This window comes from Pleurodeles waltl, chromosome 7, assembly GCF_031143425.1.
Source record: "Pleurodeles waltl isolate 20211129_DDA chromosome 7, aPleWal1.hap1.20221129, whole genome shotgun sequence".
Taxonomy (NCBI): Eukaryota; Metazoa; Chordata; class Amphibia; order Caudata; family Salamandridae; genus Pleurodeles; species Pleurodeles waltl.
This window is the reverse complement of record NC_090446.1, coordinates 1538988167-1539008579: the sequence shown is the minus strand read 5'-3', so window position 1 is coordinate 1539008579 and position 20413 is coordinate 1538988167. Positions and strand designations below refer to the sequence as shown.

The 20413-nt window shown below is 47.1% G+C and overlaps 1 long non-coding RNA gene across 1 annotated transcript in view; it reads left to right on the top strand.

Annotated features, from left to right (window-relative positions):
- Positions 1-6176: 6176 nt before the first annotated feature.
- Positions 6177-20413, top strand: part of LOC138247464 (uncharacterized) — a 96180-nt gene continuing 81943 nt past the window's right edge. Inside the window, exon 1 of the long non-coding RNA XR_011194512.1 lies at positions 6177-6256. This is a non-coding gene — a long non-coding RNA (uncharacterized lncRNA). The remainder of the gene's footprint in view (positions 6257-20413) is intronic.

Genomic DNA, 20413 nt, shown 5'->3' with positions numbered 1-20413 from the left:
GCCATGTCAATGGTGGTTCAGGGACGTTCTTCACTGGTTCATCTATCCACATCTTAAGCTGTCATGCAGAGTGGATCTATTGACGCAATATGGAGGTCAGATGGTGCATCCCAATCTCTCCTCTTTCTGTTTGGCAGCATGGCTCCTGAATCTTCCACAAGACTGCATGGACATTTTTAAAGAATCAATGTGACCTTCCACACAAACTGCATATGCCTTCAAATGGAAGAGATTCTGCATATGGTGTTCATCCAAAAATAAAGACCCTACCATCTGCAAAGAAGATGTCATTCTTCCATATTTGGCACTATCTGGCTTGAAGTTCTCTTCTATAAAAGTCTACCTGGCTGCTCTTACTGAATACAGAAAATTACTTTCACAAACCTCTTTTTTCGAAATCCCAGTCATCATGGATTTCTTAGAGGGTTTGAAAAAGGTCTTTCCTCCCATTAGGTATCCTTCTCCACCTTGGGAGCTAAATGTAGTCCTCTCACGCCTTTTGCAAGATCCCTTTGAACCCATTCATAATCCCTCTCTTAACACTTATCCTGAAAAACCACTTTCCTGGTGGCAATTACATCTGCCCGCAGAGTTAGTGAAATCCAGGCACTCTGTTCACACGAGCCATAGACTGTATTTCATTTTAACAAAGTAGAAAATGAGAACTCATCCAAAATTCCTCCTAAAGGTAATTTCAGATTTCCATGTCAACAAAACCATAAAGATCTCTTCATTCCCTGGATGTACAAAAAGTTCTCAAATTCTACCTTGACAAAACACGAAGCATTCGCAAATCGGACCAATTGTTCATCAACTACTGTCCTCTTAGCACAGGCTTAGCCTCTTCTAAGCAAGCCATTTAATGAAGGATAGTGTGGGTATTTTTTTATGCTATAAAAAAGCTGACAAAATACTCCCTACTAGACCAAAAGCACACTCTACTATAGGGAAAGCAGCTTCCTATCCCAGAGATTTGCAAAGCGGCAACCTGGAAGTCCGATCACACATTTACTAAACACTACTGACGAGATACCGACGTTAGAACAGACGCTCAAGTAGAGCAGGCTTCCCTCAGAGATTTAGGCCCTCATTACAACCCTGGCGGTCGGTGTTAAAGTGCCGGCAATACCGCCAACAGGCCGGCGGTAAAAAAATCAGGATTTGGACCATGGCGGTTACTGCCATTCAAAATCGGCACTTTAACACACTGACTGCCAGGGTGGTAACGGCTGCTGGGCTGGAGACTTCGGTGTCCAGCCTGACGGCCATCACATTTCCACCCTCTGGATTACAACCCGGCCTACCACCATGGTTTCCGTGGTTTCTGTACCGCCACGAAAACCATGGCAGTAGGCAATATCAGTGTCAGGGAATTCGTTCCATGGCACTGATAGGGGTCTCCCCCGCCTCCCACCCTCCCTCACCCGCTCCTGCCCCCGCACATATACACACCCACACGTGTACCCGTATACACACATGCACACATGCATACCCACATCCACCCACGCCTGCCGACATACATTCCAACACACCACAACATACACCAACCTACCTTGTCACACACATGCATCGACAACACACAACACTCACAATCACTCATTCATGCATGCATCCACCGCGACTCACACCCACATGCATGCATCCCAAAACATACACTCCCCCCACATACACACAACACCCCCGCCCCCCTCTCCGGTCGGAAAACCCGACTTACATGCTTGCAGTGGGTCCTCGAGCTGGAGACGGTCTGCGGCGCTGCTGTCAGCAGCAGCGTCCGCCAGCAAAACACTGCCAGGCCGTATCATTGCTCATACAGATTTCTGGCGGTATACCACCGGCGGTCATAATACGCGTTGCCGGCTGGTAGCCATGGTGGCAGTATGTTGGCGGCCGTCGCTGTGGTGGTAGGCGGTCAATCCCGCCAACCTTGTAATGAGGGCCTTATTCTCTTAAAATTTCCGAGTTCATTCTCTGTCTCTTTTCCCACTCTCCATAGGAACGGGCTCCCTATTCTACTCAGTGCTTATGACTATACATGAAAAGCCCCTACGAGAGAAGGAATTGTTTATTACCTGTAACTCCAGTTCTCTCGTAGGGGAACTTCAATGATAAGTCATAAGCAACCCTCCCTCCCCCCAGGTGAACAGACAGAGGTATTGATAGACACCATAAACATCTAAAGTTACCTTCAAAAGAATTGAAGCTACTGCCAGCAGCTCTTGCATGATGGGATATTGGTGGTCCCTTAGTTATTAAAGGTACAGTCTCTTTTTTAGCCATATTATGGCAGCCTATCAGGCTACTCTGTCCTCCTCTCCTTCATCCTGGTAGAGGACTGTGCCTCTCCTCACCCTGAGGTCCCACCTGTAGACTTGGACTCCTGCTTCCGCTGCTCTTCCATACCTTGAAAGTGAATCTTCTCCGTATCATATAGGATGCACCAGGAAAAGCTCTTACACATTTTGCAGGAATCAGGTATGTGGGCATCTGAAAGACAGAGAATACTCCTTCTATGAGGATCAGTCTTTGCCTTTTTTCACCCACAGTCTGGGCACAAAAAGGTATGGCAGCTTTCAATATTAAATAAACACATATTTCTGTCAGAAAATGGAAGAAAAAGATGGGGAAAGACTAAAGACGTTGAGTGAAAGAGATATCACTGAACATAAGAAGTTAATTTTTCTGAGAAAAAAAAAACAAAAGTGGTCAAGCTCAATACTTCAGGGTCCGGTCAGCAGGAGCAGAAAAAAACTGAACAAACTGCCACCAGCTGTGCATGATGGGATACTGGTGGTCTCTAAGTTCTTAAAAGCACAGCCTCTTTTTTAGCCATATAATGGCAGCCTACTCTGTCCTCCTCTCCTTCGTGCAAAAGGGGTTTGTGAGGAAGATTCATTCTGTTGACAAATGATTCTCAAATTATAATGTGCTGGCCTTTTTCTTTGATTTAAGATGGAGAGTTCAGCCAGCGTAGCCTATGTACATAGGCTGCATTATTTGTCCACTTCTTAAGTGACTTTGCAGGCATTTCTGAAGAAAGGCAAAAACTTCCACTTAAGAAGATACTCCGGACCACTTTAAAGAAGTGCGCCAGGGTCCCTGCATGTGGGCGGGACTGTTCAGTGCTTATGACTTATCATGGGAATTCCCTTACGAGAGAACTGGAATAACAGGTAAGACACCTTTCCTTTCTTCCCCACTTCACTGTTGCACCTAGCACTTTGTATCTTGGTGACAATTGTTGCTGGGTCGCCCACTTTATAGCCAGGAGACAGGTCACTCACCTCAGGCATTCCCCCTCGCTGGCCCAGTTCAGGAATTACCCTCTCAAAACCTGCCTCTTCGACTGATCTGCATCCCCCCATCAGCACCTTGAGACCCCCTGGTGATGAGTCGTGCTTTACAAATATCTGATTGATTAATTGATTAATCACTGTTCTCTTGCTGATGTCTTAATGGAGCAGGAGGGCATGTTTAGTGATCTATGATGTGAAATACAGAAAGAATATTTTTCTGTAAAGCTAACAACATGCCACATATTTGAATTGCACATGATCAGTACTGTAGTGATACTGTGCTGTTGAGTGCGGCAACACCAAAGGCCGCACACATTGTTCACAATTACTTATGTTAGTGCAAACAGTTGTGTATGTGTCAGTGAGATTGAATGTCCCTGAAATGCCTGCATTACCTTGCAGAGGTAGTGCTCCGGTGCAAGGGCCACTGATGGGATGATTTCTACAGATCCACGGGCACAGCCACACCTCCCCTGTGCACACCAGTGCAAGCGGTCAGGTCTCATACTCAGCAGATAAGCAGGAGCACCAGTCACAGCAGGCACCTCGTGGCGCAGTGTAGCGCCTAGTGGAAGATGACAGGGCCCATGACAGTAATGACAGGCATTACCCGCTGTGAACTCCTCAAAATATCCAAGTCTCAGAATTTTTCAGGCTCATTAATCTGTAGCGCCAAGATTTTGAAAATGATTAAATGAAATTCAACACTAGCCTTTTTTTGGAAGGACACGCACATCTAATTTGGCTAAGCGAATACAAAAAATATTGTAAATTACAATTGTTGGGTGCATGAGCTCGACAGCGGTGTGACAAATGCCATGTCAGTCGTGCCGTGGCATGGCAGCAACTAAACTTACATTTTGGTTTGCATCTTGTTACTAAACTTTGGACCAGTCTGGAACTAAGACAAAATGAAACAAGTGAAAACAGCAGGAGCCCATGAAGTACTTAGGTATTCATAGCATGGGGTACACCGGACACACGATGTGGAGATGTACGAAGAGTCTCATCTTTTCCGCTCCCTCGTGAGAGATGCTATACTGGTGCTGGGCACGTACAGTGATCAGAGGTGAGGGGCACAAAATGGCCAGTCACTACATGGCTTGATCATAAAGCCATATAGCGATTGGTCATGTGCTGTGATTCTGAATCTCCTACCTCTGCGCTCTCTCAAGTGCTTCCCAAGAGAGGCCTCTTCGTGTCTACTGAGCCAATCCAGATGTTGTTCTCTTCCTAGTTTTGTCTGCTAATAGCAAGGGAGTAGCGCTGGGATTAGCTGAGGCAGGTAAACCTAGTGCTCCTCAGGAGACTGGGGGCTGTGGCTGCTATCCCCCGACTCGTTAGGAGTTGTGCAGTAGGAAGAGGACTCAAGTCTACACCTTGGGCAGGTCACAGGAGTGTATCTGTCCAACCTGACATGCGCAAGGTCAGACCCAGCCTGTTTTCAAAACAAATGGCAACTAAGCCCCACCTCCGCTGGCCCCACTTTCAAAGAAAGGCACCCAACTCAGGCCACTGCTAAAATAAAAGCACAGCATACCAGATAAATCTGATCTTAATTAAACATTTAATCAGGGGACAAACAATACAGGGGGGGCAGCACCCTTTACACTCCAATGAAGGAACCGCCCCGTCCATCATTGTTGCTTTCTTGTTTATTTATTTCTCCCCCAGCCCCACATTCTTCCTCTCTCTCATCTATTTGCTTTTCTCTCCACTGCACTCAGTACTGATCCCGGTCTTCATCATTTGCTTTTCTCTGCCCCCACCCCAGCCTTCCAAGTTGCATCCCCATCCACACCCCTGTGTTGCTTACTCCAACCAAGCGGCTTCTCCCTACAGAGTTCAATTACTGTGCCTGCCCCGTATTGGTTCTCATCACTCACTGTTAAAAAAAAAATGGATCAGTAAATAAAAAGGGAAAACAATGCCTGTCATTTTTTGCATACAACATGACCAGGGCAGCAGCAGCTGCATCAAGCTTTTTTCAAAATCTTTTCCTGACATGCTGCGCAGCATCGACATACTCTACAGCATTTCTAAAAACCATTGCAAAAGGTGGGATTTATTGACTTTGCCAGTGCTTGTTATTATATCATCTATGTGTGATTTGCCCTTTGTACAATATCATATGCCTCTCTTTCAGTCGGAGGTAATCAGGTAGCTTTTGAAAAAAACTCATGCGTTATTTTTGAAAGGTGAAATGGTATCTTACGCAAACTAAGGCGGTCATTCTGACCGCGGCGGGCGGCAGTCGCCGCCCGCCATGCGGTTACCGCCGAATGACCGCACTGCGGTCAAAAGACTGCGGTGGCCATTCTGGCTTTCCCGCTGGGCCGGCGGGCGACTGCCAAAGGATCGCCGGCCGGCCCAGAGGGAAAGCCCCTGCAGCAAGGAAGCCGGCTCCGAATGGAGCCGGCGGAGTTGCAGGGGTGCGACGGGTGCAGTTGCACCCGTCGCAATTTTCACTGTCTGCTAAGCAGACAGTGAAAATCTTTGTGGGGCCCTGTTAGGGGGCCCCTGCACTCTGCCCATGCCAGTGGCATGGGCAGTGCAGGGGCCCCCAGGGGCCCCACGACACCCGTTCCCGCCATCCTGTTCCTGGCGGCTTTTACCGCCAGGAACAGGCTGGCGGGAAGGGGGTCGGAATCCCCATGGCGGCGCTGCAAGCAGCGCCGCCATGGAGGTTTCCCTGGGCCAGGGGTATTCCGGCGGGAAACCGCCGGATCCCCTTTTCTGACCGCGGCTTTACCGCCGCTGTCAGAATAGCCCAGGAAGCACCGCCAGCCTGTTGGCGGTGCTTCCGTGGTCCCCGGCCCTGGTGGTCTTGGACTGCCAGGGTCGGAATGACCCCCTAAGTGTCCTCTTGTGCTCTTTCCTCTCACTATGTTTCTCAAATTGTCTTGTAGGAAGTTCAACAGGCTCTTCTTCCAGTTCAAGAGGCAATGACTACTAATATGGTAAGTGTATTTTTGTCAAATCCAGAATGAAAGCCTTCATCTCTGTTTCATCTAAGTCCCTCTTCTGTTTTCATAGACGTGTTATGTTCTCCAATGTATAGTGTAGCTTGTGAGTGCACTCTTGTGATGTCAGAGGGTACTGCCGAAACGGGGAAATGTGTACTTTATGACATCACATCAGCTCATCATCTCCTTCACTCACTCTCCCTGGACTTTCACAGACTGAAGGGACTCATTGCAGGCATTGTTGGCTGTGCTGCTGGCCTCCTTAGATACCCAGTCCTCTCTGAGCTACACATAAGTGACTAGTTGTCCTGCATTGTGGGGGCAGTCTCTTGTTTTGGGAAATATTACTATATTGTTGTCCAACGTGCAAACTAAATAATCCTTGAAGGGGGGCCGGGATCACACTGCCTCACATCCCAGCACAGTTCGCCCCTTTGCATCCTGGAAAATGAAGTTGACAGTTAGTGCTTACTTGAAAGTTATCTGTATTTTTTCACCAAAGTTGGTGCAGTCATTGCTGTATATCTCTAGACATGTGTTTCTGGGTTTGGCCCTTCATCAGTAGAGAGTAGAGAACAAAGAAAATTAATCTGGGGTTGCTGGAAATGATGCCAAAATCCTCTCAGGTCAAGTACCATTTACAGGCACACAGGTGAATCTCCAAAGCTCGTCAGCTCACTGGCTCAAGGGAGCCTTTTAAACAGGAAGTGGGGTTGGGAGCACACTGCCTCACATCCCAGCACAGTTCACCCTTTGCATCCTGGTAAATGCAGTTCACAGTTAGCGCTTACTTGAAAGTTATCTGTAGTTTTTTCACCAAACTTGGTGCAGTCATTGCTGTATATCTCTAGACACATGTTTCTGGATTTAGCCCTTCATCAGTAGAGAGTAGAGAACAAAGGAAATGCATATGGGGTTGCTGGAAATGCTGCCAAAATCCTCTCAGGTCAAGTACCTCTCACGGGCACACAGGTGCATCTCAAAAGCTCGTCAGCTCACTGGCTGAAGGGAGCCTTTTGAACAGGAAGGGGGGCTGGGAGCACACTGCCTCACATCCCAGCACAGTTCGCCCCTTTGCATCCTGGTAAATGCAGTTCACAGTTAGCACTTACTTGAAAGTTATCTGTAGTTTTTCACCAAAGTTGGTGCAGTCATTGCTGTATATCTCTAGACACGTGTTTCTGGGTTTAGCCCTTCATCAGTAGAGAGTAAAGAACAAAGAAAATTCATCTGGGTTTGCTGGAAATGCTGCCAAAATCCTCTAAAAACTAAGTAATTCTGTCAGATGCCCATCGTGGTGATTTATAGTCTCTTCCTATTTTTAAAACCTCTCTGTGGTCTCTGCGGTCTCTAGGGACTTAAGGGAAGTGTTAAGAGGGTAGAATATTGCAGCACTACTGTTCTAGTTTTCCATCATTTTCCATCAGGCGTCCTCATATTTGTGGGATTCCATGGAAACGTAAGCGCTGCTTTCTGACCCTTCTGCTCATTCTCCTTGTTGGAAGAGCAGAGTGCAGGAACCATAATTCACATTTCTAATAATCAACTTTAATTCAGGCATTCATGGATCCCAGCAGACTGTCACAGGACAGTCACCCACGCCTTAGTCACGAGCAAACTCGACTATAGCAACCCCCTTTATGCCGGCACCTCAACTAGGAACATCAAAAAACTTCAACTCATCCAGAACGCCACCGCCAGACTCATTCTGGCCCTCCCTTGCAGAGAACACATATCCCAACACCTGAGGACCCTCAACTTGCTACCGGTCGTGAAACGAATCACCTTCACGTACAAGGCAATACACAACGCAGGACCAGCCTACCTGAACCACTAGGTCTCCTTCCACACCCCCACCAGTTCCCTTTGTTCCTCCCAGATGGCCCTGGCCACCGTCCCTCGCATCCGCAAAACTACCGCCAGAGGACGATCTTTCACCTACACTGCAACAAAGAGCTGGAACAACCTCCCCCTGCACCTCAGACAAAGCCCGTCGCTCACCACCTTCAGGAAGAACCTCAAGACGTGGCTCCTCGGATGAGGCTCCTCCCCTCCCCCCCCAGCGCCTTGAGACCCTCACAAGTATTGATTGATTGATTGAGGCAGGACAGAGTTTACAATTACATATGTCCCGTCCTTTGTACATAGAAGTGAATACAATCCTAACAAGCATTTGCATTGCAATGGGTCTCGCATTTGCCTGACTTAGAGCAATTAGCGTTGTAAATTCCTAACTGGACTTTTCTTGCCCCATAAATTGAAAATAAAAAGTAAAACAGTTGACATAAGCGAAACGATTCAAAGTGCCACAGCCACCATGAGCATGAGCACGAATGAGAGAGACAAAAGGAAAATTAATGCGGGTCATTACAACCCTGGCGGCCGGCGGTAAGTTGGCGGTAACACCGCCAACAGGCTGGCGGTGTTCCGCCAGCAATTATGACCGTCGCGGAATTGCCACGGCCAACCCGCCGGCCCCTCCAATATACCGCCAGGATTCCACCTGGCGGTCATAATCTCCAGGGCAGCGGTGCAAGCAGCGCTGCCCTGGGGATTATGAGTCCCTGACCACCAGCCTTTCCGTGGCGGTAAACACCGCCGTTGAAAGGCTGGCGGTAAGGGGACTTGGGGTGCCCCTCGGGCCCCTACACTGCCCATGCTCTTGGCATGGGCAGTGCAGGGGCCCCCAGGCATAGCCCCGTCGCGCATTTCACCACCCAAATTTCAGGCATTGAAATGCGCGACAGGTGCTACTCTCCTGCTGCACATCAGCATTGCCTCCGCCTCTATCACGAGCCGGCAGCAATGTTGATGTGACATTTCTGCTGGGCCAGCAGACGGTAACACTGTTAAAACACTTTAAAACATTCTCTCACCAACCAATTTGCTGTCACTGACAAAAAATGCTCAAACTCTGCTCATCTCCGTCCTTTCCACTGTGCTCTCTGCCCATCTCTCTACCTATTTCGGTAATCCTACGTCACGCTCATTGGTTGGTCTACCCATCAAGTTTTTTACCCCCAAGGGCTCTAGTTTGGTTGTGTACACATATTTCCAGCTTTGCCTTCCCAGAAGTCTGACCGAGAATAATAATCAGGTGAGAAAGGAGGAGGGTATTCCTCTCTGTCTTTCCTTCATGGTCCCCTTAACTCTTTCTACTCTAAAATAGACAAATAAAAACAGCTCCTTCATTTCCATGTCTAACTTTGCTCCCTGAGTTGCTGCTCCTCTTCTGAGGAAATGTGTCCAAAACCATTTGAGTACCGACACTCACAATGAAAACCCATAAAAGAAATGTCCAAAATCTGCCCACCGACCCCTCTGGTTCTACACACATACCCTTGCTCCTCTGCACCAACATGTGCTTCTGAATTCAGGTCATATTTCACATTTTCCTGTCATTTTGGTTACCAAGCAAGAGCCCAAAATTTTCACTTGAGCCCATCTGACTAGTTGCCTCAGGAACATTTCTCAAAATCTAAGGTGAACTCACCCTCCTAGTGGATACAAACCTGGCTGGCACACTCCTCCAAGCAGCAAAGCTATGTGAGAACCAGATTCTAGCTAATGAAATCTTACAAGTTGTGAGCAAGACTTATGGCCCGATTACCATTTGGTGGGCGCATCTCCAACCTGTGGCAGTAGCGGTCAGGAACAGGCAGCCAAGCTGATGGCTTCCTGATCGCCACATTATGACATTCCTAAGGGACTGGCAGTGTGTCTGTGGTGCAGTCAAGGCAACAAAATGCTTCGGCTCTAGGAGAGAGCCTGCAGCCAATGCCGGCTACACTGCTGCACCTCCAGCACAGGGGTAAACAACATGGGCCCCAGCCACATACCACATGGGCTCTTTTGTCTGGTCCTTTAACTACCTTTCCAATGATATTTTAATTGCGGTGTACCCACCATGAAAAGATCAGCAGAAAGGCAGGTCATAATACACATGGTGGTCCCTATGCCAGCACTGCCGCCATTAACCACCACCCTACCGCTGCCACTGTAGTAGCTCAAATGTCAGTAGTGGCGGCGGTCATGTGGCGGTCCAACCCCACAGATTTTAATCAAGCGGTCGCACCACTGAGGAGGTGGCAGTCAGAATTCCAAAGACGGTACGGCGGTCCCAAGAGTGCTAAAGTCGTGATCAGGCCCATAGTGTTAGCCGTACAGTTGCCTTGGCCTACAGTACACAGCAGCCTGAAATTATATTGCAACCATCAATCCTTTTGCAGAATTCTGTTTAAACCTACCGCCACTTTCTAGTTTTGTACTACAAATGAGACTTTCATGTAGAGTAAAACCTTTCCCCACAAAAAGCATCATGTGTTTTATGTTTCACCTTCCCTCGTGCCTTTTACCACACACCATTGTTTTTTGGCAGTATTCATCAAACTCTGCCACATTAGAATATATTTCCACGGGCAGTATTGTGTGGTCCATCTCCGAGAGGGAGCCAGTTACACAGGACTAGTCAGGAGGACCGGTTGAACAGGCACTCCAGCACAGTTCCAGGTCCTTTTGGCGAACCGACATAGAAGGCATTGGGATGGTCCTGACTAGATGGATGCAGGATGCTGAAGATACTAGATGACTTGGAATGGTCCTGACTAGATGGATGCAGGATGCTAAAGATACTAGATGACTTGGAATGGTCCTGACTAGAAGGATGCAGGATGCGGAGAATACTAGATGACTTGGAATGGTCCTGAGTAAATGGATGCAGGACGCTGAAGATACTAGATGGCTTGGAATGGTCCTGACTAGATGGATGCAGGATGCGTAGGATACTAGATGACTTGGAATGGTCCTGAGTAGATGGATGCAGGATGTAGAGGATACTAGATGACTTGGAATGGTCCTAACTAGATGGATGCAGAATGCTGAAGATACTAGATGACTTGGAATGGTCCTGACTAGATGGATGCAGGTTGCAGAGGATACTAGATGATTTGCTGCAAATATGCCACTCAGTGTATAGGGTTAAAGATAATTTATACTGCATTTCATAAAATATTAGAATTATCCGTAACATGTACTCAATTTCGATGTACAATTGAGTCAATTTTGACAATAAAGTGATATTTTCAAAATCAATGTGGTGCTAGTTTTGTGCATTAGACAATTATAGTCCGGTATATTTGTTTTACACATAATTTGTGCTTACACTAACTGTAAAATATAACATTATAATATATCCCTAAAATGTCCAAAGAAAGCTAGCAAATTGTATTTGCTTCTGTTGCTGGAAGGGCTTACTAAACATTCAGCATAGCGCCCCAATCCTGCACCCTGTCCTGGAATTAAATTCATATAGGAAATTACTGTCAATGCTCAGGTAGCCAAAGCAAATCAACATCTGCTTGAAATGTGAAAGAGACGTTTTTTGTAAAAGAGAGGTTTTATCACAGTAAACATGTTGACTCTGTAAAAAAAATACAAAGGCTGCATTAAAAAGAAAGACCTGTTAGAACACCCTTAGTACCATGCTGCAGGACAGGGAAGCATCCCTGCTGGAAAGAAACAGAGAGCCAAGATGGTGGCCAGGAGATACTGCTCTCGTTTTATCAAACTTCACTTTGTAGGGGACTCCTGCAGGAGTGCAATGGTGCCCTGGAGGTGAGGGATGGGATTTAGCAAGGATTGGCTTCAGGCACAGTAGAACAAACTGCATCCTTGCAGATGAGGCAGGAAAATCACTCCACAAATGGGACACAAGCAAAGTATCCCTGCAACTTTGTCCATCTAGTCTCCTCCCCCCACCCTTCCAGCCTCCCGGGGAAATGTCTGATGCCCGCTACAGCCAGTCCGGCCCTGGACACAAGTAAATCATTTAGCAAAATCTTCTATTCATATAATAATTTTCAGTGTTATAATAAAAGTGGCACACTTCAATATTTCTTTATCACAACTATTAAGGACAATGTTAACTAAACATCTGACATGCATTTGGTAGACTCTATTGACAGTGCTTAATTTGTAAAACAGTAGATGCCAGATCCTCAAGTTTTGCTCAAAATCCGTGGCTTGGTCTTCGAATATCGGGGGTGACATACTATATGGCCGTGCAGTTTTGATTCCACCTCAAGCTTCTTTCTTCCACCACCACACAACCCCTGCCCCTTTAGCTCACTCTTGCAAGTTCATATCCATCCCTGTGTTCTCTCTTTGTAACTGTTAGTCCATCTGTCTCTCCTTCCTTGTTTCTTTCTCTTGCAGCAGTAGTTGACCAGAGTGAGTGGGTTCATGAGGGTGTCAGTGGGTCTGTGAGTGGGTGTGTAAGAGTCCGAGTGGGTCTGTGAGTGTGTGCACAAGGGTCTGAGTGGGTCTGTGAGTGAGTGCATGAGGGTCTGACTTGGGCTGTGAGTGGGTGCGTGAGGGTCTGACTGGGGCTGTGTGTGTGAGCACAAGGGTCTGTATGGTTCTGTGAGTGGGTGCATGAGTGTCTGAGTGGGTCTGTGAGTGGATACTTAAGGGTCTGAGTTCGCATGAGAGTGGGAGAAAGATTGAAAGCGAGAGCTTTGATGTATGATACACTTAGAATGAGATACTTCTGCACAAATCGAAAAGAAAAAAAATATTTGTCAATATATGGCAAGGATACAAGTTATAGTTACCTTAGGGCATGAGTTATAGTTACTTGAGATAACTCTAACTTTAACTGGTGAATTTCCATGGTTTGGTATGTTTAAAATGTGAGCCAAACTGTGACCCTCATTACAACCCTGGCGGTCGGTGTTAAAGCGGCGGTAATACCCCCAACAGGTTGGCAGTAACAAAAATGGCCACGGAGGAAACCGCCAACACAGACAGCCATGTTAACACTTTGACTGCCACGGCGGTAGCAACAAACACCGCTGCAGTAACCACCAACAGCCAGGCAGAAGACAATGTACCACCCACTCCATTTCAACCCGCTCATCCGCCAGCTTTTCCAGGGGGGTACCAATGCCATCAAAAGCACAGCGGAAACAATACTTTTTAGGGAAACCACTCACCTCTCGACACTCAAGGAAGAACCAGGACGCCATGGAGCCCGAGCTGCAGGTCTTCCCCATGCTGGTGTATCTGCTCATATACCAGGAGCTCCAACGCCGGGGACGATGACCACAGTGAGTACTGCACCTAGCACACAAGGGAGGGGGGAGAGAGTGACACACACACGCAACACACACACCCCCACCCACACCCCAACACCATACACACAAACAAATGCAACAACACTACATATACACCCCGTAACCCTGAGGAAAAACGCAAGGACAAAAGGAATGGAGTCAATTGAGGGTAATATTATAAATACTTAGAAATACGTACATAAATAAATGAACAGTATATACAATATATACAAAATGAGGGACAGTGACCACACAAAAATAGTCCGTGGCCCACTGGGCCATAACACATAAGCCAAGCCCACCCTTGACTCCTGCCTCAAAACGGAGAGAATACTGCAGGGGCATCAGATCAAAAAAACACAGGCACTTCAGGGGGACGGGGAAGGGGGGGCACCTCAGCTGGAAGATGGTACTACCACACTGCTCCTGGATGGGGCTCCATGCCTACTGCTTGGGCCTGGGGAGTGCAAGGGCACAGTCTCTCTAGTGAGTGGTTTGCCCACTGCTTGGTCCTGGGGAGTGCAAGGCCACAGTCTCTTTAGTGGGTGGTTTGCCCACTGCATGGTCCTGGGGAGTGCAAGGCCACAGTCTCTCTAGTGGGTGGTTTGCCCACTGCTTGGTCCTGGGGAGTGCAAGGCCACAGTCTGTCTAGTGGGTGGTTTGCCCACTGCTTGGTCCTGGGGAGTGCAAGGCCACCGTTTCTCAAGTGGGTGGCTTCTCCACTGGTTCTGGAGGGGGCCTTGTGCCCAGTGTGCTTCATCCTGCCAAGGATAGGGTGAGTGGATGCCTTCTTCCACTGGTTCTGGAGGGGGCGTTGTGCCCAGTGTGCTTTATCCTGCCAAGGATAGGGTGAATGGATGCCTTCTTCCTTTGGTTCTGAAGGGAGCTTTGTGCCCAGTTTGCTTCATCCTGCCAAGGACAGGGTGAGTGGATGCCTTCTTTCACTGGTTCTGGAGGGGGCCTTGTGCCCAGTGTGCTTCATCCTGCCAAGGATAGGGTGAGTGAATGCCTTCTTCCACTGGTTCTGGAGGGGGCCTTGTGCCCAGTGTGCTTCATCCTACCAAGGATAGGGTGAGTGGATGCCTTCTTCCACTGGTTCTGGAGGGGGCTTTGTGCCAGTGTGCTTAATCCTGCCAAGGATAGGGTGAGTGGGTGCCTTCTTCCACTGGTTCCGGAGGGGGCCTTGTGCCCAGTGTGCTTCATCCTGCCAAGGATAGGATGAGTGGATGCCTTCTTCCACTGGTTCTGGAGGGGGCTTTGTGCCCAGTGATGCAGCACTTGGGGAGTGCCAGGTCGCAGTCCCTTACCTGGGTGTCATAGCCACAAGATTTGCAGTGGCCAGGATGCATGGTACTCCATGGAGGCAGGACTACAGTCCATCCGCCAGCGGCTACAGCTCCACAGTGTTGGTAGTGCCGGTGCTGGTGGAGGTGCTGCCAGTGGTGGGGGGAGGCTCCAGCCCTTCCCCTGCAGCCTCGGATGGCTGCCCACTGGGGCTGCTGCTGCTGGCAGTGGTGCTACTTTCAGCAGTGCAGGTGTTGGTGCTTGTGGCGGTGCAGGTGGCGGTGCTGGCCGCAGTGCAGGAGCCAGTGCTGCCAGTGGTGGGGGGAGGCTCCAGCCCTTCCCCTGCAGCCTCAGACGGCTGCCTACTGGGGCTGCTGCTGCTGGCAGTGGTGTTACTTTCAAAAGTGCCGGTAGCTGTGCTTGCGGGGGTGCAGGTGGCGGTGCTGGACGCAGTGCAGGTGCTGCCAGTGGTGAGGGAAGGCTCCAGCCCTTCCCCTGCAGCCTCGGACAGCTGCCCACTGGGGCTGCTGCTGCTGACAGTAGTGGTGCTTGCAGCAGTGCAGGTGGCAGTGCTTGCGTCGGTGCAGGTGGCGGTGCTGGCTGTTGTGCTGGTAGCCACCAGGCCTTCACCTGCAGGCTCGGACGGCTGAAGTGCCTCGGCTGGTGTTCTGTGCCCCTTTGGTCTGCCAGCTGGAGTCTTTGACGTGGCCTTGCTGGGTGGTTCTGGCCCCTTCTCCTTGCTGGATCCTGTCCCCTTCTTGACGGTGACAGGTGGCGGAACCTTCTTTGCCTTGGCAGGGGTTGGTGGCACACTGGCTGGGCTGACGGGTGCCCCCTTAGAGTCTCTGACAGCTGCAGAAACCACAGCGGACGTGGACTTGGTGGCTGAGGTGCTGGGCTGGGCTCTGGCCACCCCGGCCCGAGGTGAAAGACGGGGAGGGGGGTCGGGGTGTCAAAGTAAGCCTCAGCAAGGCCTATTAGTGCAAGGGGTTCGCCCTTCTCTGCACAAAGTCCTCAGACCATATAGGAAGAAGTTAGCACAGCAACTGAAATAAAAGACAAAGTTTATTAAACATCATGAGGTGGTACTACAGTTCAAACAGCACCCTTCGGTAATGTTTGAAGTAGCACACTAAACTAAGAGAGCATGGTCCTTTTATACCCACGCAGGGGCTAAAAGAAGCAAGACTTACATACATATAAGGTCATATGGAAATGCACAGTCGACAGGTAGGAGGGGCTAACAGTTTTAAAGGACTAGTTGACACATTACTGTCTGTTACTGATTACTAACAGCTGCAGATCTTACTGGGCATGTGTGAAAGTGGGAGATGCTAAATATAACTTGTCACTAGACAGATTTTCAAGAGTAGTTAACAGAAAGGTAGGACAAAGCACATGGTGAGCACATGGCAGAGAAAATGGCTGCCATGAATACAAAATGGATTCCGCGAAATGTTCACAATAGTTGCTAAATACAAGATGTCTTCTGCTAATGCTTAATCTAATCGCTTTTAAATTACAACAGACGGCCCTTTCAGCATTAGCTGAAGACATTCGTCTTTCTGGGATAATCTAAATATTCATCTTGTATATTTATGCTCATCATTTCAGCTATCTCCTTATCTAACATGTGTTGTGCTTTCATTTCTGTAATATTTCTTTTGGTAGAACTGCTGTCCTTGTCGCAAGGAGAACCTGCTCTGGGCCTCGCCACCTTGGTTCCAAGCTGCTTGATCTTTCAAAGGACTTAATCATCACCTGGTCACCAGGTCGGAGTTCATGGCCTTCACCTGTAGATCTGTCAGGAAGAGCTTCTCAAACCTGTTGATGAATAGAATCTAAATTGTCAGTTAACTGTGCCAAATAATCATTCATCAGGACACAAGGTACATCATATACAGAATTTGGCTTAGGAACTCCCCAAATGTTAATTGGTCTTCCAAACACTATTTCATAGGGGGTAAGGCCTATTTGAGAGTGTGGCACTGACCTAATAGACAATAATGCCAATGGTAATGCATCCGGCCAAGTTAAGGATGTGGAAGCCTGTATCTTCGCTAACTTCAGCTTCAAAGTAGGAATATACCTTTCCACCAACCCTGCTGATTGTGGGTGAAAAACTGCATGGAACTTCTGTTTGATCCCTAATCCTTTCAGGACATACTTAATAACTTCCCCAACAAAACGAGGTCCGTTATGATTCCATAAAAGTTTGCAAAAACCAAATCTAGGGAAAAATTATTTCAAAAGCACCTTCGCTGTGGTAATGGCAGTATTATCCTTTGTGGGGTACGCCTCTATCCATTTACTGAAGGCACATACCACCACCAAGACATACTTTAAATTGTTGTAGCGTTCAAGCTGAATATAATCCATTTGTAGAACTTCAAAAGGTGCAGTTGGTGTAGCAAACCCTCCCGCAGGAGTACGTGTCCCTTTTCCAGGATTGTATTGTAAACAGATGAAACAAGACTGTACTACTGTCTTAGCTGTACTGGAAATTTCTGGATGCTCCCAAACTTGCGGAAGCAACTTCGTTATTGTTGAAGCTCCAACATGTGCCAGCCCATGTGCTATCTGAACCATAGGTTGTACAAAAGCTATAGGCAATTTCCATTTATCCATCTGCTTATTCCGCCAACAGCCCTCATCATCCAATTCTCCATCTTCCGACCATTGCTCACGTTCTTTAACAGAAGCAGATTTCTGTATATCTAATACGTCTTGTCTAGCATTATGCCAACGTTCATCTTGTGACTTCACTACATACATAGAAGTAGTATTTTGCTGCATCGCAGTCTCATGTGCTACACGGTCTGCAAGGGCATTACCTTGCCCTATATTATCGGTCACTTTCTTGTGTGCACTACATTTCACAATACCTAGTTTCTTTGGATATGTCAATGCAGCTAAGAGGTTATGCACTAATTCTCCGTGCATTACCTGCATCCCGTGGGATGTGAGAAAGCCTCTCTCCTTCCAAAGCAAACCAAAATCATGAGCCACTCCAAAAGCATAGCGGCTGTCTGTATAAATGTTCACACATAAGTCAGTACTAAGCTCACATGCTTGTGTCAAAGCTATTAGTTCAGCTGCTTGAACTGACTTCTGTGGTATACGAGCTGTCTCCACTACCGTGTGTACTGTGGTGATTGCATATGCATCTGAGGTCGTACCGTCTGGCATCTTCAAACAAGACCCATCAACCCACAATTACCCATCTACATCTGGAAGGGGCGTATCTTTTAAATCAATACGACCCTTTGTTCTTCGGTAAGGAATATACAATCATGTGTTTCTTGTGACTGAGGCTGAGTCACCGGATATGGCAACAAAGTGGCTGGATTTAGTGTTGCACATCTCTTCATTGTAATGTGAGGAGCCAGCAATGTCAATTCATATCCTGTCAGGCGAGCGCTAGTTAAATTTTGCGTCTTTGTTTGATTTAAAAGAGCATCAACCGCATGGGGTACTAACACCAACAGCTTATGTGACAAAACTATCCCTTCACTCTGACGTATTGACACAGCTGTTGTGGCAACTGAACGAAAACACCCAGGCAACACTCGAGCGACAGGATCAAGTACTGCTGAAAAATATGCACAGGGACGCTGCTTATTGCCATGTGTCTGTACTAAAACTGACAATGCGCATCCATCTTTCTCATGTACGTAAAGTGCAAAAGGCTTTGTTTAATCTTGAGTACCTAACACTGGTGCTGAACAAAGGGCTTGTCGTAGCTGCCGGAAAGCAGTCTCACATTCATCTGTCGATGGGAGGGGCATTGGAGTATCTTTAGTCAAAAGTGCTAGCAAAGGTTTGACAATGTGTAAAAACCCTAATATCCATTGCCTACAAAAAGAAGTAAGACCAAGGAAAGCACAAACATCTTTCTGAGTAGAGGGTACTGGTGTGTCTAAAATTGCTTGATTACGATCTGATGTAAGTGCACGGCCCTCCTTAGACAAAAGGTGACCTAAATAGGTTACCTTTGGTCTACAATATTGCAATTTCTTTTGTGACACTTTATGATGGTGTGAAGCAAGAAAAGAAAGTAAGGACAAAGTGCACTTTTCACATTGCTCAGGGGTATCAGCTGCCAACAAAATATCATCAACATATTGTATGAGAGCCACACCTTCAGGCAAAACAAAAGAATCAAGTTGTCATTTTAACGCTTGACTATAAATACTAGGACTCTCAGCAAAGCCTTTAGGAACTCTGAAAAATCTATATGATCGTTTATTCAAAGTAAAACCAAACAAACATCAGCTGCCAGGATGAATAGGGATCGAAAAGAAAGCATTCTTCAAGTCTATCACAGAGAACGTATTTGCTGTCGGGGGAACCAAAGTAAGAAGTGTTGTGATGTCAGATACCACAGGATATTGTGGTTCCACAATCTTATTGACTTCTCGTAAATCAATAATATATCGGTAAATCCTAATATCAGTATCCTTTTTCAGAATAGGAAGAATCGGACTGTTACAAACATTATATGGAACTTCCTCAACAACTCCAACCGCAATAAGATCATGCACAATTTGTGTGAGTGCTTCTTCGCCCTCCTGTGAAATTTTGTATTGATGCAAACGTGGCAATACAGCTCCCTCATTGACACTAATATGTACTGGTGCAATAATCATTTGTCCCACATCAGTATCTGAAGTAGCCCACAAAGTACTAGAGAGTGAAGCTAATGCAATATCCTCTTTAACAAGACAAACTCTTTCCATCACAGGATGATTATCATTCAAAATAACACTCACCCCTTCAGGAGAGCATCGTTTTGTAGCCCTGAAATACTTGAGCATATCAAGACCCACAATATTGTCAGGTGTATTTGGAGAAAGCAAAAATGGACATGGAGCAGTAAATGTATCAACATGGAATGCAAGTGGTTGTGACAATGGGCTAGGGGAAGGTGTTCCATCGAAACCTATTGATGTAATGGTTAAGTCAGACAGGGAAGCCCTTGGAATCAATTGTTTAGACAAGGCGCTACGAGTAGCTCCTGTATCAACCAGAAACTGATCAGTAGAACCCAAAACGTGCTGTAACATAGGGACACCTCTGATCTACTGGAACTTCAACTGATTCCTTACCCCATCCTAGGCAATCCTATGCATAAGCAGAATCTTGGAAATCAGGCTGCACATAGTTAGACATCTGGTATTAGTTCCGTCTATCAAAAGTGTTAAACCCATCCTGCCCTCGTACATTAGCATCAACCCTAGCATGATCATTCGTACTTCTTCTAGGCCCTGAATATCCTGAGCGATTTCTCATTTGTCCCTGACCACGTGAATACTGCTGAACACGTAGTGCTGGACAATCGGCAGCCCAATGCCCAAAATTCTTACAATACGCATACTGATCAACAGACAAATTCGAACGAGTGTAAGAAGAACCATAATATCCACGTCCACCTCTATCACTACCTCTAAAAGGCGGACCATAAGCTTGAGCCAACATAACCTTCGTCTTTAATTCTTTAATCTTTTTATCCTCGCTACCTTTTGCTTCTAATTCCTGACGTTCATAATAATGAGCCATAGACAAGAGAGAAACCAGAGTAGAGTATGAACTTTCACTAGCTTTTAGACGACTAGCTATTCCTGGTAACAGATTTGCGACATATTTATCGACAAACAAATGTCTGCCTGTATCATCTGTCAATAACTGGCCGCTAAAATCATGAAATGCTTCTTCAAAGCGTGTAAATAAATCAGAGACCGATTCATCTGCCTTT